General features: G+C 43.5%; 1 protein-coding gene across 1 annotated transcript in view; it reads left to right on the top strand.

The window, feature by feature from the left end:
• Window positions 1–16,322, top strand: part of MFSD11 (major facilitator superfamily domain containing 11) — a 115,313-nt gene that overhangs the window by 63,951 nt on the left and 35,040 nt on the right. The gene's annotated exons all lie outside the window — the stretch shown is intronic.

Raw genomic sequence — 16,322 nt, 5'->3', positions numbered from 1 at the left:
GAACCGCGTCATCACTGTGCGCCGAGACTTACGGTTCCGGGTCTCCAAGGGCGCAAGGAGGAAGGGGAAAGCCCAGGCTGGGCCTATTATTCCCGACCAGCGTCCAGCAATACCGGACTAGCTGCGGAATCCGGAGCAGGAGGGGGGACCATGGAGGCAAATCCCCAGGATACTCCGGCGGATGCAGGTACCATCCAAACCCAGGTAGGCTGCTGGGCAATCCCTGTACTGTGTTTGTTTGTTTTTTTTCATGTTGGTAGTTGTAAGGCTGGGACTAGTACTCCATGGTGGATACCTCACTGTCCCAGTAATATACAGTTTGGTGTTTGCAGCACGGGTGTTTAAAGAGGGTAAAAGGTTTGATGCCAAGATCATTTATTTGTTATTTACAGGCTAAGGAGGCTCCAAGGGAAGACAAGTCAGGCCGCAAAAAGTGCCCTAACTGTGGAAAGTTGTCCTCAGGCTCTAGCAAAGCTCTGTGCAGGCAGTGTATTGCAGGCTTACTAAAATCAGAGGCAGACTCTCCTTTGGCTAAATTCACAACTCTACTAACGTTAACAGATCAGCCGTCTTTGAGGCCTCCCTGCAGACAAGATCTCCTGTCAGAGACTTCTCTTTCATCCACAATTAGCCATGCTAAAGCTTAATTCTGAGGAGTAAAGGCCCTAACTGAAAGTTGTTCAGCCCTTACTACAGAGCCGAAAACCAGTCACCCGAGCTATTTATAGAAAAGTCTGGAGGAAGTTTAACAGCTGGTTGAATAGCCAGGTGAGGTAAACAAGGAATCAACAAACATCCTACAGTTTCTCCAAGAGGGGATAGACAAGGGATTAACTCCTAGTACTATTAAAGTTCAGATAGCTGCCTTAAGTGTGTACCTAGAGAAACTATTATAGGAAGATCCCCTTATCGCTAGGTTCTGTAAGGCAATTACTAGACACAAACCGGTCAGAGTTAACATAACTCCAACCTGGGACCTATCGGTCGTCCTCAGGGCCTTTTTGGGGACACCGTTTGAACCTATCTCGGAGGCCTCTCTAAGACTGATCACATTTAAATGCTCTTCGTGGCAATCACTTCAGCCCATAGGGTTAGTGAAATCCAAGTTCTTTCCATTAGAGAGCCTTTCCTTCAGATTCTTGAGGACAGAGTCATCCTAAAGACAGACTCTAAGTTCTTGCCAAAGGTGGCATCTAGGTTTCGTAGGTCGCAAAATATTATCCTCCCTTCATTCTTTCAAAACGCCTTAAACGATAAAGAGAAACAATTTCATTTACTAGATGTGAGGCGGTGTATCCTAGAGTACCTAAAGGTAACAAAACCATTTAGAATTACAGATTCACTTTTTGTCCTCTTTTTTTCTGGACAACGTAAGGGACAAAAAGCCTCTAAGGTCACCATAGATAAGTAGATCAGGCTAGCTATTGCAGAAGAGTATAGAACAATAAATAGAGATCCTCCTGGGGGTGTAAAGCCCACTCCACAAGGGCACTCTTGGCATCCTGGGCAGAAAGAGCTGGTGCCACCCCGGAGCAAATATGTAAAGCAGCCACATGATCAAGCTTCTCCACCTTTTACAAGGCATTATCGACTAGACTTAATGTCCAGTCAGGATCAGGTATTTGGGAGGAAAGTCCTCCAAGTCGTGGTTCCCCCATGATCTGGTGAGTGCTTGGGGATCCTCTCAAGGGCTGTCCTGGAAGACGACTGGGGGAAAACCGGAGTTAGACTTACCGGTAACTCCTTTTTCCAGTGGTCTTCCAGGACCGCATGATCCCACCCCTGAATTACGTTGATGTATTAATGTTATTACCTGTTATGAATCAGAAAGTATACCAAATTCCAACACAGGATGGAAATGAGGGAATTCTTTAGGTAGAGCAGTGCCACGTCCTAAACGTCAAAATTTAAATAGAAAGGCAGCAAGAATGGACTTTATAGGCACCAATTATACAAAAAATATATAATTTTTATTATTGCAAGTAAAATGGAGAAAGCTAGCTGAATCTCCCAGAGGAGTCCTATATCTCAAAAGCATAACTTTTACAGGGATATGTCCCCGCACTATATTATGATAAGCAAAAAAATAGCTTTACATGTTTCGCAATTGAATGCTTCTTCAGGAGAGACAAAATTTATACAGACAGTAAATAATGATAATCTTGGTAGAAAGTCTCTAATGACGTGTAGGTGCAGGATTTTTTATATTGGGAAAACAGTTCACCAACTACGTCAAAGAATTAGTGATCATATTTATTCTTCTACCAATGGCAGGATGCTCAGTCTCATAAGTAGACACCTTGATTTATGTCATAGATTTGACACCTCTGTTGATACTTTTATTGTTTTGGCAGTAATTCCGCAGGACCCGAGGGGAGGGAGGGGGGGACTGGGACAGGAGGATACTCCAACATGAGACAAAGTGGATAGAACGCCTTAATGCCACACACTGGCCAGGCATTAATGAACTACAATCTTAAAAATAATTTCTATAATAAACTAATTTCTTGTTTCATTACTCCCTGAGATTAAGAATACTAGTGGCTATTTGTTTATATGTATCCTGTCTCCTGTTGCTGTGGCTCCTTGTCCCTTTCCCCCCTCCTCTTGTTGAGCTGTACTGTGTAATTTATTGTGCAATGGTGTGTTTTTTCTTTCCAATATTATCTCTCTGCCTATGCCCATATGCAGTCCATTGGATAATGGATAAGAGGCAGAGAGCACAGTAATGTGATCAGCTGACAAGATTTCTGTCAAAAATAAAGCGCACTTTCTGCAGTTCTCAAACAGATCTAATAAAACACTTGAATAGTATAGGTAACATACCCAAAGGGAGCAAACAGAAGTTCATTGTTGGAGTTTACATACGCTTTGGCATCTCACTGTGCGTCCAACATCCACAAGCTGTCAGAATTACTAGGTGAATATTTTTACTGTATTATAAAAAAAAAATATTTATCTCACATTCTCTGTCCCACTTGGCACTGTGTGCATTAGTAAGTAGCTGTCAGTCCTTGTTTTTAGAGAAGCACAACCTTCTGTTGAAGCTGTTATGGTGTGTCTGCTTGTTTTGTTTGAGTAATGAGTTTTGTTAACCTAAAGGGGGCAGTGATGCACTGCGGAATGAATTCCATATTTGCCTTCACGAAGAAAAGGCTACTGGTAACAGTTGCATGCTATGAAACGTGCCTGTCATCCACCTCCTATTTCAATAGCAATGGAAGTGGGGAAATATTTTAATCCTTAATCCTGAATGAAAATGATGCACTCTCCTATGGATTATCCTGTATTTGAATTTTGTCTCTACAGTCACTGTCAGTACACTGACTGCACTGCCTGATAAGCAGCCACTTGAGGGAGAGACTACAAACCAGCTTTTGAAATGCGGCCATGGAAATGTGGGGGGAAAAAAGTAGTTATTTACGTATACACACTTAAAACACACTAAAAAACCAATTGAAAAATACCAAATTAAACTTTTGTCTTGTAAAGTGTTTGTTACCCCAGCATTTCATATTCCTGATATGTGCCTGCTGTACCATGTACTTGTATGGAAAGCCTTTTCTGTTCTCTTTGTATTGCTTCCTTTTTGTGAAATCCCTGGTGAATCGTGCCAGTCCCTCTGCTTTCCTAATAGAAACTGAGCACACTCAGAGTGCTTTCATGCTGAGGTGTTGGGGGCGTCGGCGGTAAGCGATATTCGGCCACTAGCGGGGTGCCTTTAACCCCTGGTAGCGGATGAAAAAGGGTTAAAACTGCCCGCAAAGCGCTGCTGCAGCGGCGCTTTGCCGTTGGTTCGGCAACGCTGCCTATTGATTTCAGTGGGCAGGGGCGCTTTAGGAGCGGTGTATGCACCACTCCTACAGCGCTGCAAAGATGCTGCTTGCAGGACTTTTTTTTTTTTTTTTTTTTTTTACCGTCCTGCCAGCACACCGCTCCAGTGTAAAAGCACTCGGGCTTTCACACTGGAGTGAGGAGAGGAGAGGCTCTTTACAGGTGCTATTTTTAGCACTATAGCGCCTGTAAAGCACCTCAGTGTGCAAGCAGCCTAAGCATGAGAACACACTGTGGTCAGTTCTCTAGCTCTGCTCTCCCATTCACTGAAGAGTTCAGTGCACTGTTGCTTCTCCTCCCACAGCTCTTATGCAACAGAGAACAGAGATTATGTGATAACTTGTATAAAAAAAAAAGCGGGGAAAAAGTATGTCTTCTTTTATATCTGTGCACAAATGTTTTGCCTTTCATTTCAGTTTTAAACTGAATGGGTTGTTTTACAAGGTGATCGTTTACAATTACTTTAAAGTGACTTATTTACTTTTTTTTTTTTTAAATAGCTACAATTAGCACCCCCCTGGTAAGAAAATACTTAAAGAATAACCACACTTTTTTGTGGAAAAAAAATGGCAGATTAAAAAAAAAAAAATTAATACCGTATATACAATTGCTACACAAGCCATATCTTATTTTAATATTCTGAAAAATTGCCTTTCCTTTCAAATCTGCAGCCACTCTAATTTTCTGTAAAAACAATAAATGCAATATGGCAGCATGGGGGCTTTCAGTACAGAGTTTGTGTACAGAACTTTCCCAGAAATGTAACTTCCGGCTTGTGTGATTAGCTCAGTGATTTACTAAGATACAAGTCAAATTTTTAGGCATCCTCTGCAATAGGAATTGTATTTTGATGAGATACTCCCTAAGGGGTAACTATGTCTAAAGGAATGCAAACACTGCAACTTTCCTCATTAGAAAGCTGAAAGTGCATCAGCTGATTATATTGAGCATAGACACTCTCAGGAATTAGTATTCCAAGGACATAGTGGAACATATACAACCTTTTTGTTAAGAACAAGAAACAGGTAGGACTCTGCAACGTTAAAGTGAGTGTACACCCCCTTGTATGATTTATACCTACAGGTAAGCCTATAACAAGGCTTGCCTATAGATACAGTAAATATCTCCTAAACATGCACTGTTTTTAGGAGATGCTTACTTTAGATGCAGCCAGTGACGTCACCTGCGCATGCGCTCTGAAGGAACGACATACTCGTGCCATAAACAGCGACTCCCACTCTCAGGCGAGTGGGAGTGACGTCATTGCCGACTCTGCCATTCATAACGCCAAAGCCTGCAAACCCAGAAGGAAGACAGGGTGAAAATGGAAGCGCCTGCAGCGGTGACATTGCTCCGCTGGAGGGCTTTGCTTTCAGGAAAGTTGGTCATAATGTGCTAGTATGCACGTGGTGTGGTTTACTACCGCTTTAAAATCTGTGGGGTTACTCTTTAAATCAAAATGTCCTTAGATGTCCTTGAAATGACAGCCAGTGACCCTAGGCCAGTGGTTCCCAACCTTAGTAATCAAATACCCCTAACAGACCATTCAAGAAAACGGCTATCGTAAATACCAAACTATTGTCATTGATTCAAAGCCCCTGTGCAAGGTGAAGGAAATCCTGAAAACATGACCTGTTGTGGGTAATTGGAGACTGAGGTTGGGAACCAGTGGCTTAGGCTGCATTCATAGTTACATAGTAGGAAAGGTTGAATAAAGACAATACTCCATCCAGTTCAACCTGTGTAGGTGTATGTGTGTCAGCGTCCCATAATTCCCATATCCCTGTATGTTTTGTTCTTTAAGATGCATGTCAAAGAGCCTTTTAAAAATATCAATACTCCCTGCTGACACCACCAATTGTGGAAGAGATTTCCACATACTTACCACCCTGACAGTGAAAACACCCCCTGCGCATCTTAAGGTTAAACCACTTCTCCTCCAAGTTCATTGTGTGGCCCCATGTCCTCTTATGCTCCCTGAGACTGAACAGATTTTTTACTATGCTGGGATCACCATTGAGGTATTTGTAAATCGCTATCATGTCCCCACTCAAGCGTCTCTTCTCTAGCGAGAATAAATTTAGTGCTTGTAGTCATTCCTCGTAATTGAGGTCCTCCAATCCCCTTATTAATTTCGTTATTTGGACTCTCTCCAGCACATCCATTCTGAGGACTGGTGACCAGAACTGGATGGAATACTCCAGATGTGGCCAGACCAGAGTTTTATAAAGTGGCAAGATTATAGTTTTATCTCTGGAGTATATCCCCTTTTTTATGCATGTTAATATTCTGCTGGCTTTGGTAGCTGCAGCTTGACATTGCATGCTATTGCTCAGTCTGTCTTCCACTAGGACCCTCAGATCTTTCTCCATCCTTGATTCCCCCAGAGGTTCTCCCCCTAGTGAGTAGTTTGCATTTGTTTTTAGCCCCCCAAGTTCATTACTTTACATTTCTCCACATTAAACCTCATTTGCCATGTAGTTGCCCACTCCATTATTTTGTTCAGGTTTTCTGTAAAATTTCTATATCCTGATGTGCAGTTATTGCCCTGCTTATTTTTGTGTAGTCCGCAAAAACTGGGATTGAGCTATGTATCCCATCCTGTATGTCATTGATGAATAAATTAAACAGAATCGGTCCCAAGACAGAACCTTGGGGTATCGCACATACCACTCCAGACCAGTCTGAGTACGCGTTATTTATCACTACCCTTTGGACGCGCCCCTGTAAGCAGTTTTGTATACAAGAACAAATCTTATGGTCCATGCCAGCAGACCTCAGCTTGTAGATCAAGAGTTTGAGGAACTGTATCGAATGCTTTTTGGAAATTCAGATACACCACATCCACAGGCCTCCCCCTATTTAGTTTGCTGATTACTACTAATGATACTTTTTTCTTTAGCAAATTCTTGGATATAGTCCCTTATCCCCTCCAGTAATTAACCTACTATTGATGTCAGGCTGACTGGCCTGTAGTTTCCAGAAATATGTCTATGCCCTGTTTTTTTGAATATTGGTACCACATTGGCTTTTCTCCAGTCAGCTGGTATAATTCCTGTCAGTATGCTGTCTACAAAGATTAGGAACAATGGTCTGGCTATAACCTGACTGAGTTATTTGTAGGACTCTCAGGTGTAAGCCATCTGGTCCTGGTGAGTTGTTTAAGCTTATCTAGTCTTTCCTTGACTCCAGCCTCTGTTAGCCACGTGGGTACATCCTGTGATATACTACTAACAATACTGTCATCAGTATACCCCTCTTTTTCCCATGTAAAAACTTGAGGAAAAGCAAGCATTTAGTACAGTTGCCTTCTCTGTGTCATCTGTAACCAGGGCCGCTGATAGAGGGGGACCACCGGCCCTCCTGCAGGGGGCCCGGACAGCAGGAGGATCGATGGAGAACAATTCCCCTCAGCCTCCCACCGGCTTTTAGCTGCTGGGTGAGAGACACGGAGGGATGATGAGCCTGGCCGGATGCTGCTGAGCTCCTTACCCCACCCCCCCGCCCACACTCACAGCTGGTACAAGGAGATGGGAGGCTGGAGCAGAGAGGAGACATCCAGGAGGAGGTGTGCTATATTGTGCTCTCCTTCCTGTCAGAAGAAAATTCCACTATACAGCACATGTGACCGTGGATCGCTGTTACTGTAGATCGCATGGCACTGTATACACAGCGCCCCCCTATCCACATTTCCTGCTGCTGGGACAAGAGCAGCCCTTGGAGGCGATAGGGGCGCTGTGTGTGTACAGTGCAATGCGATCTACAGTAAGATCCGGTCCCATCTTCTGTATACTGTAGCTGAATGCTCTTCTGACAGGACAGAACACAGCACACCTCCTGCTGGCTATTAGTGGCTTCCCCCTGTAAGTTGGAAGGGGGGAACCTTATCTGTGTTGAGAAATGTAATGGGGATTTAGAGAGGTGGGATATGTGCTGGGGGGGGGGGTAGGGGTGGAGGGTTGAACCAATAGAGGGGATGCTTGTGCTGGGAAGGGGGGGGGGGGAGATATCGGTAGGGAGGAAGAATTTGTGCTGAGAAGAGTAACTTGGAGAGGGTTGTACTAGGAGGAGGGATTTGTGGGAATTTGTCCTAGGAGGGGGATTGAAGTAAGAAGATTTGTGTTGGGAGGGGAGATATAGGGGGGTTTTTGTTCCAGGAGTGGGTGGGGGAATTCAGGGCTAGGATAGGAGGGATTAGAGCGAGATTTGTGCTGGCAGTGGGGATTTGGGGGAGAAGATTTGTGCTAGGATAGAAGGGGGGGGGGGGTGCGCATCAGGTAGGCTGTACGGTGCCCTGTGATTCCTGACAGCGGCCCTGTCTGTAACCATCCTCCCTTCCTTTGTCTTTTATGTGGGCAGTGTGCTCTGATTTCGATTTTTTTACTGTTTAATATTTTAAATAATTCCTTGGGTTTTTTTTTTTTACTCACCTCTGTGTGTCTCTTAGTTTGTTTTTTGTTTTTTTTTGTGTTTTTGTTTTTTTGCCGCCCTGATTTTGTTCTTCTACTTCTTGTTGCACTCCTTGTAGTGTTGGAATGCTGACGATGCCCCCTCCGCATTATATTTTTTAAAGGCCATTTTTTTTCCCTCTAATAAGAATTTGTACGTTATGATTTAGCCACGCAGGTTTAACCTTCGCTCTTTTATGTTTACTGCCCATTGGAATGCACTTTTTTTTTTTTTTTTTTTTTTTTTTTAACCTTTTGTTTAATAGTTTCCTAAGGCATTCCCATTTTTCCTCTGTGTTCAATGTTTCTAGGATTTTGATGTCTTGTAGTATTGAGCCCAGTTCAGAGAAGTTTGCTCTTTTTGAAATTTAGAGTTCTTGTGCTACCCCCCGCCTCCTTTTTTTTCTATGATTTACGCTAAATGTGATCATCCCAAGTTGTCCCGTATTCCACATCTGAGATCAGAATTGGATCGTTCGTAATTAATCTAGCAATGCATTCTTTCTAGTTGGAGAATCCACCCATTGGGACATGAAAGTGTCTCGTAAGACTTTCTTAATTAGTGAGCTATCCCCTCTGCCCAGTCGATATCAGGATAATTAAAGTCCCCCGTTATGACATTTCCCTGCCTCGCTGCCATTTCTAACTGTGATAGGAGGTTCAGCTCCTCCTCCTTCAGGTTGGGGGACTTGCAACTTACCCCCAGTATTAATTTTGAACTTCTTCTCTTTGGAGTTCTACCCACACAGATTCCACCTTCCCCCTTCGTCCCATTCACAATGTCACTCCTTTCTACCACCCTTACATCATTTTTTTTATATAGACACACCCCTTCCCCTCTTCTTCTTTCCCTGTCCTTCCGATACAAGGAATACCCCTGAATATTTACCTGTCAGTGGTGTGAGCTGTCAAACTAACTTTGTTTTTCCCGCATTCCAAGTCCTTCTTGTATAAATAGCAGCTCCAGTTCCTCCTTTTTGTTAGCTAGGCTCCTGGCATTTGTGTATACGCCTCTGTGTTTTGTATGAGTGCATATTTAATTTCTCAAGTTTTCTCATGCTTTTGTTTTAACGACTCCTTCACCCCAGGATTAGATGTTACAGCTATATTATCACTACTGACTCCACTATTACCCTTTGTCTTTTTTTCACTGCTGGTTGTCACTTCCTTTGAATCCCCCCCCCCTCCCTTCAAAAACCTAGTTTAAAAGCCCCTCCAACTTTGTGGCCATCTTTCTTCCCAATAGAGCTGCACCATCCCCATTAAGGTGCAGCCCATCCTTACTAAAGAGCCAGTAACTGACTGAGAAGTCTGCCCAGTTCGCCAGGAACCCAAACCCCCTCCTTCCTACACCAGTTCCTGAGCCATTTGTTCAGTTCCCAAAGCTCCTTCTGCCTCTCTGTTGTGGCGTGAGGCACAGGTAGTATTTCTGAGAATACTACTATAGAAGTCCTTCTCTTCAATCTATTTCCTAAGTCCCTGAAATCATTTTTTAGGAGACTCCATCTTCCTCTTACTTTGTCATTGGTGTCGAAGTGTACCATGACAGCTGAGTCTTCCCCAGCCTTACCCAATAATCTGTCCATCCAATTCCACGATGCGCCGAACCTGAGCGCCTGGTAAACCACATACTGTTCCACGACCACGGTCTTTGTCACAGATTGTCTTCCTAATAAGTTGCCTACTACCAGTACCTGTCTAACCTTTCCTGCGTCTCTTCCCCCCCTTCCTTACCGGAGCAGTCACTCCCCTGGCAGTTAGGGGGAGGGGGCCTGCTCCAGCACTGCCACCCCTGAGGTTATATGCCGAGTTGTATGTTGGGGTGTACCAACTTAGGACTGGCCTCCTTTGCGCTCTTTCTTCTACCCCTCCTCTCACCCAGCTACCTACCTCTGGCTCCTGCGCCTCCATGTCTCCAACCTCTTCTACACTGGCCCCCACCAGCACCTGCTGTGTAATGTCCAAACTCCTTTACAGATTGTTGATTCATTAGAGCAACAGGTGAGACTTCAGGGTCTTTTAGACCCCGGCTGTCTCATTAAAGAGGGCCTGTCCCCAAAAAAAATCACATAGGGGACTTTGTGCAAAAGGGTTAATAAGTACTGGAACTGCATTCATTTGTATCTTTATAATAGTCTGGAGTTCATATTTAATACCTGTAAACCACCCACGCCACTAAACTTCACTCTTTATTGGGATTAATATTGCTGAAGACACTTGAGCATCTGGTACACTTTTGGATGTGTCTGAGGTCTGTCCCCTGTGTGCTGTGGTTCCTTTCACTGACCCCTACCTCACTGATGTGACCTGTAGTGATATAGGGGCCGACAGATGAAACAACTAAGTGCAGAGGTGGTCAAGCTTCTAACACACACCTGGAATTTGTCTAGTGCGGAAATTTCCCCAGGTCATCTTCCAGGACAGGAAGACATGGGGCCCCTCCCAACATGAAACACATGATCCACTTTTCTGTATACAAACTTCGGGATACTTCCCCCGGTGTTTCCTCCCACTAGAAAATACACCCCCCCATGTTTATTTTTTTTATAGGCTGTCTGGTGGAGTACAGAGGCTTCCTGAATGCGGTCATCCCTTGTTGCAAAGTATGGGCTGTGTGGTATGGCCTCCATTCAGGGCTTACAAAGCACCAGGTTTGCTGGGGGGGGAGAGAATCAACATTACACTGAGCTTTCCAATGAAAGGCTCGGGGGAGGAGGGGGTGTTGGGACAAGTTTAATCATTGGAGAAGTGCACACTGAGTTTGCAGCACTGCTAAAGAACTGACCATGCTGTGTTCTCCTGCTTATCATGGTCCGTTTTTGATAGGGAAGCAGAGGGACTGATGGGGACACCAGGGATTTCACACAACGGAAGCAATACAAAGAGGATACTTTCTCATACAAGTAAAGGTGTTAGAAAAAATACCACGCTAAATTGTATAAATGAGTAAATAAGCAGCTGCTAAACTATGAAATACACATAGAACAAATACAATATAACAAAAGCGCTGCTCTTTTTTGTTCTATTGTATTTGTTCTATGTGTATTTCATAGTTTAGCAGCTGCTTATTTACTCATTTATGCACTTTAGCGCTGTATTTTTTCTAACACTTTTACTGTTTTCCAATTACTCATTTACTGCAGCTTTAGTTTTTTTTGGTGTTCATTCATCTTTCATACTGTCACATTAGTCACTATGGACATTTTTTACTACAGAGCCACTCGTGTAGTCAACACTGAGCGTGTATTTGAACCATATAAAGATTAGGAGGGAGATCTGGGTGGCTTGTTTTTACAGTTAAAGAAAAAAAAAAAAAAAAAAAAAAAACAGCGCTGCTCTTTTGTCATATTTCTCATACAAGTACATGGTACAGCAGACATATATAAGGAATATAAAATGTTGGGTTTACATACTCTTTAAGCATTTTCTTAGAGAATGCTCGCATCTACTTTTTAAAGGTAGCAAAAGAGTTGCTCTAACATAAACATATCCTGACTGAAATAGGGAGACTGCCACCGCTCGCTGAAAATGCTAGTTACCTGGCTGTCTTGCTGACCCCTGCTTTAAGTACCATCAGAGTCTTTATACAGTATCAGAAAAGTCGGAAGTCTTTTTCTAGATAAGGCTATCCATGCATGCTTAGGTTTCTCTTGCTTAGCCCCAGGGGCTAAACGAGAAATCAATTTATTATTCCTTACAGAATATCCGAGTGATGACCTCAGCTGATTGGATGTGGTTACAGCCATGGCCAAAAGTTTTTAGAATGGCACAAATTTAAATTTTCACAAAGTCTGCTGCTTCAGTGTTTAGATCTTTTTGTCAGATGTTACTATGGTATACTGAAGTATAATTACAAGCATTTCATAAGTGTCAAAGGCAAATTGGCAATTACATTAAGTTTATGCAAAGAGTCAATATTTGCAGTGTTGACCCTTCTTTTTCAAGACCTCTGCAATTCGCCTTGCATGCTGTCAATCAACTTCTGGGCCACATCCTGAGTGATGGAAGCTCGTTCTTGCATAGTCAATGCTTGGAGTTTTTCAGAATTTGTGTTTTTTTTTTTTTTTTTCGCCTGCATCTTAAAGGATTGACTACAAGTTCTCAATGGAATTAAGGTCAGGGGAGTTTCCTGGCCATGGACCCAAAATGTTGATATTTTGTTCCCCAAGCCACTTAGTTATGGCCTTACGGCAAGGTGCTCCATCATGCTGGAAAAGGCATTGTTCCTCACAAAACTGTTTGTTTTGGATGGTTGGGAGAAGTTGCTCTCAGAGGATGTTTTTGTACCATTCTTTATTCATAGCTGTGTTAGGCAAAATTTGTGAGTGAGCCCACTCCCTTGGCTGAGAAGCAACCCCACACATGGATTGTCTCAGGATGCTTTACTGTTGGTATGACACAGGGCTGATGGTAGCGCTCACCTTTTCTTCTCTGCACACGGTTTTTTCCGGATGCCCCAAACATCCGGAAAGGGCATTCATTAGAGAAAATTACTTTTCCCCCCCAGTCCTCAGCAGTCCAGTCCCTGTACCTTTTGCAGAATATCAGTCTGTCCCTGATGTTTTCCCTGGAGAGAAGTGGCTTCTTTGCTGCTCTTCCTGACACCAGGCCATCCAAGATACTCACACCTGCTTGCTGCCATTCATGAGCAATCTTTGCACTGGTGGTGCCCCGATCCTGCAGCTAAATGAACTGTAGGAGACGGTCCTGGAGCTTTCTGGACTTTCGAGGGCACCCTGAAGCCGCCTTCTCAAATGCAGTGGAAATGTTTTTTTATGGGATTAAGTTCTTTTTCATGGAAGAGGGACTTTGTAATTGCAATTCATCTGATCACTCTTCATACATTCTGAAGTATATGGAAGTTGTCATAAAAACTGAGGCAGCAGACTTTGTGAAAATGTAATATTTGTGTCGTTCTCAAAACTTTTGGCCACGGGTATACTGTTCTGCTGACAATTTTCCACCCAGCTCCTTTAAAATTTAAATTTGAAGGTTGTGCTGCAGACAGAGCAACCCATTGCTCAAATTTTGACAGAGTCAGCGGGATTTGGATGGAATTTGAGCCAATGTCTGAGCGTCAAAGCTGGGTTGTCATATTGGCCAGGCAACTAGCAATTTCACTTGAAGAGGCCAGCAGTTGTACTCTGTTTCACCCATTACGTCAAAAGAGTTAAGGTCGTACAGGTTACACTAAAATGTTGGCAGTTACAAAAAAGTCGGGGACAAATCAGGACAGATCTGTGCTTGTGGCTTGGATCAATATCTTATCTCGGTCTGTCTGCTTATTTCAGTCCAGCGCTTGTCTTCGTCTGACACTGATACTTAATCCTAGTTTATTAAACTCAACCACTGCTGTGGTGATTCTTCCTTTCTTCTCCTTTCTCCTTTCTCCTTTCTCCTTTCTCCTTTCTCCTTTCTCCTTTCTCCTTTGACCCTGTGTGAAAGTGTGCCCTAGGACTGCGCCGTGCTGTACCTTATGCTAATACTCCACTAGAGTGATAGCGACAGACGGTCCCTCATGCAGAGACCAGGTTGGTCAGGACAGGAGGGATAATAGCGGGTGTCACGCCAATGTCCACGTTTTCTACAGACACATCTTTGGGGTGCTCTTTGGGTAGGGGTACCAGAAAGGACATCCGGAAAATGCCTCTCATGCAGCCGGCTCACTGCATTTAGATTGGGAAATTGGGCCACAGCACCTCCTGGATACAAAAGGGCTGTGATTTCTTCCTAGAATTTTAGCAAGGATCCAGTTCATCTAGACACTTTGTATAGTACAGAAGCGTTGAACAGAGCCAATTGGAATAGGTATACAGACACTTTGAATTTTTTTGTGCCAGCGTCTGGCATTACAGGCAATTTAGTACGGCGCCATCATCTGGTCGTTGAAGTCCACCCTCCCATGTAAGTAGTAGTAGCCGTAGTAATTTGGACTGCCTCGTCTGCGTGAATAGAAGACAGAACAAAAACGTTCCGTTTGTCCTTCCATCTCATGGCAAGCAACTCCTCAAACCTCAAGCAAGCCCCCCCCCCTGTCTAAGTCGGGTATCTACAAGCTGTTGAGGGAAGCCCTGGCGATTTAGATGGCACAGTGCCACATGCGCCAGTTCCAAATGGAAAGAGTTGTCTAAAAAGTGGCACGCTTATATAAAAATTGTCTACCTATAAATGGTACACTTTCGGAATAAGGGTGACACCAAGTCCCAAGCAATCTTGCCGCTACTCCCCATGTAGTCTGGGCAGTCCTGGGGCTCCACGCTTCTATCTTTTCCCTCTTAAACCAGGAAACTATATGTATAGCCTTTTGCCTTGTCACAGAGCTTATACATTTTGACCCCATATCTGGCAGGCTTGCTGGGGAGAAACTGTTTGAACACAAGGTGGCCAGAAAACGTAATCAGGGACTCATCAATGCAGACATCTTGATTGGGAATAAACAAGGCTGCAGTAATAAGGAGAGCCGGCAAAACTGTAATCCTTAAAGTGTCATTTATTGGTACATCAGAGTGACAATAAAACAATAAAGCTGACGCATTTTGGCAATAGCCTTAGTCGTGGCTGCACATTGTTGGTTGAAGTGGTTTACGAGGGTCCGAATTTTGTGGAGCTGATCATATTCAGGGTCACCCCGAGGACGACAGAGTTCATTGTCGTTGAAGTGCATGAACCGCAAGATTTGCTCATATTGAGTCCTGGCTATGGCAGGCAGCAGAGAACACAGGCATATGGTGAATTAGGTCATTAGACCAATATGACTGCAACTCACTCTTTTTACTAATGCCCGTGAGGAGGGATAGGCCCAGAAAGGTCTTAAATTCGGGAAAAATAAAAAAATGGCCAAAACAATGCGCTAACTACTAAAAAAGGGAGGGAGCAGCTACATACAGTGTGACAAAAATAATACAGAAAGAAGAAAATGTAGCTAATGGTAAACTATCATATTTTGTTATCATTAACACAATATTTCTAAAGTCCAAATGAGACTTGGTGCAAATTAAATCAATATGTGACCAACAAAGTCTAATACCCCATGGCAAAGTAATAAAGTATCCAACTGTGCATAAACACAGATGCAACCACTCAGGGATGGTGGATATCCAAAGACTGGCAAAAATTGTGTAGATCCGTAGGTGAGACCAGCATCGAATGTAAACCGCATCAGTGGGCAAGTGATAAATGGATACTCTTACCTGATCTGATGGACTCCCCTGTCAGCGACATGAAGTCATGAAGGCAATGTGCCCAACAGGGCGGATAGGGGAATATCCAGGCAATTGGAACTTCCGAGGTGGACTCCGCAGGACCTCCAGGGATCATCGAGGTGGGTCGTCACAGTTGGAACTCCGGATTGCAATCTTGGAGGCAAGATATACCACCTATGGCAAGGGCTGGATACTCATTCCCATCAGGGCAATAGGTGGAGAAAAAAAGGGTGCTTCCACATAGTGCAGGTAAAAAAGGTATTTTTATTTCTAAAAAAAAAACAAACATATAAAAGCGTGATCACGAATAAAATCAAGGGAAACATGAAGAGGTGTAGCAGCCCGATGCGTTTTGACCTAATAGTCTTCTACTGGGGCATAAAAAAACGTTTTTATGCCCCAGTAGAAGACCATTAGGTCGAAACGCGTCGGTCTGCTACACCTCTTCATGTTGCCTTTGATTTTATTATTGTGTGTGTGTGTGTGTGTGTGTGTGTAAACACGCAAATCCCTGTTCTGTGAGGAGAGGCAGATCCTACTAGCTAGGAACCACAATTTGTCATTTCCTCCAGTCACTCCCATCCCCCTACAGTTAGAACACACACTAGGGAACACAGTTAACCCCTTGATTGCCCCTAGTGTTAACCCCTTCCTTGCCAGTGACATTTACACAGTAATCGGTGCATTTTTATAGCACTGATCGCTGTATAATTGTCAGTGGTCCCAAAAATGTGTCACAGTCCCGATTAAAAATCGCTGATCGCCACCATTTCTAGTAAAAAAATTAAAAAGCCATAAATCTTTCCCCTGTTTTGTAGATGCTGTAACTTTTGTGCAA

Source organism: Aquarana catesbeiana, linkage group LG12, assembly GCF_042186555.1.
Source record: "Aquarana catesbeiana isolate 2022-GZ linkage group LG12, ASM4218655v1, whole genome shotgun sequence".
NCBI classification, from domain to species: Eukaryota; Metazoa; Chordata; class Amphibia; order Anura; family Ranidae; genus Aquarana; species Aquarana catesbeiana.
Note: the sequence above shows the minus strand (reverse complement) of the source record. Positions and strands in the feature narration are given on the sequence as shown.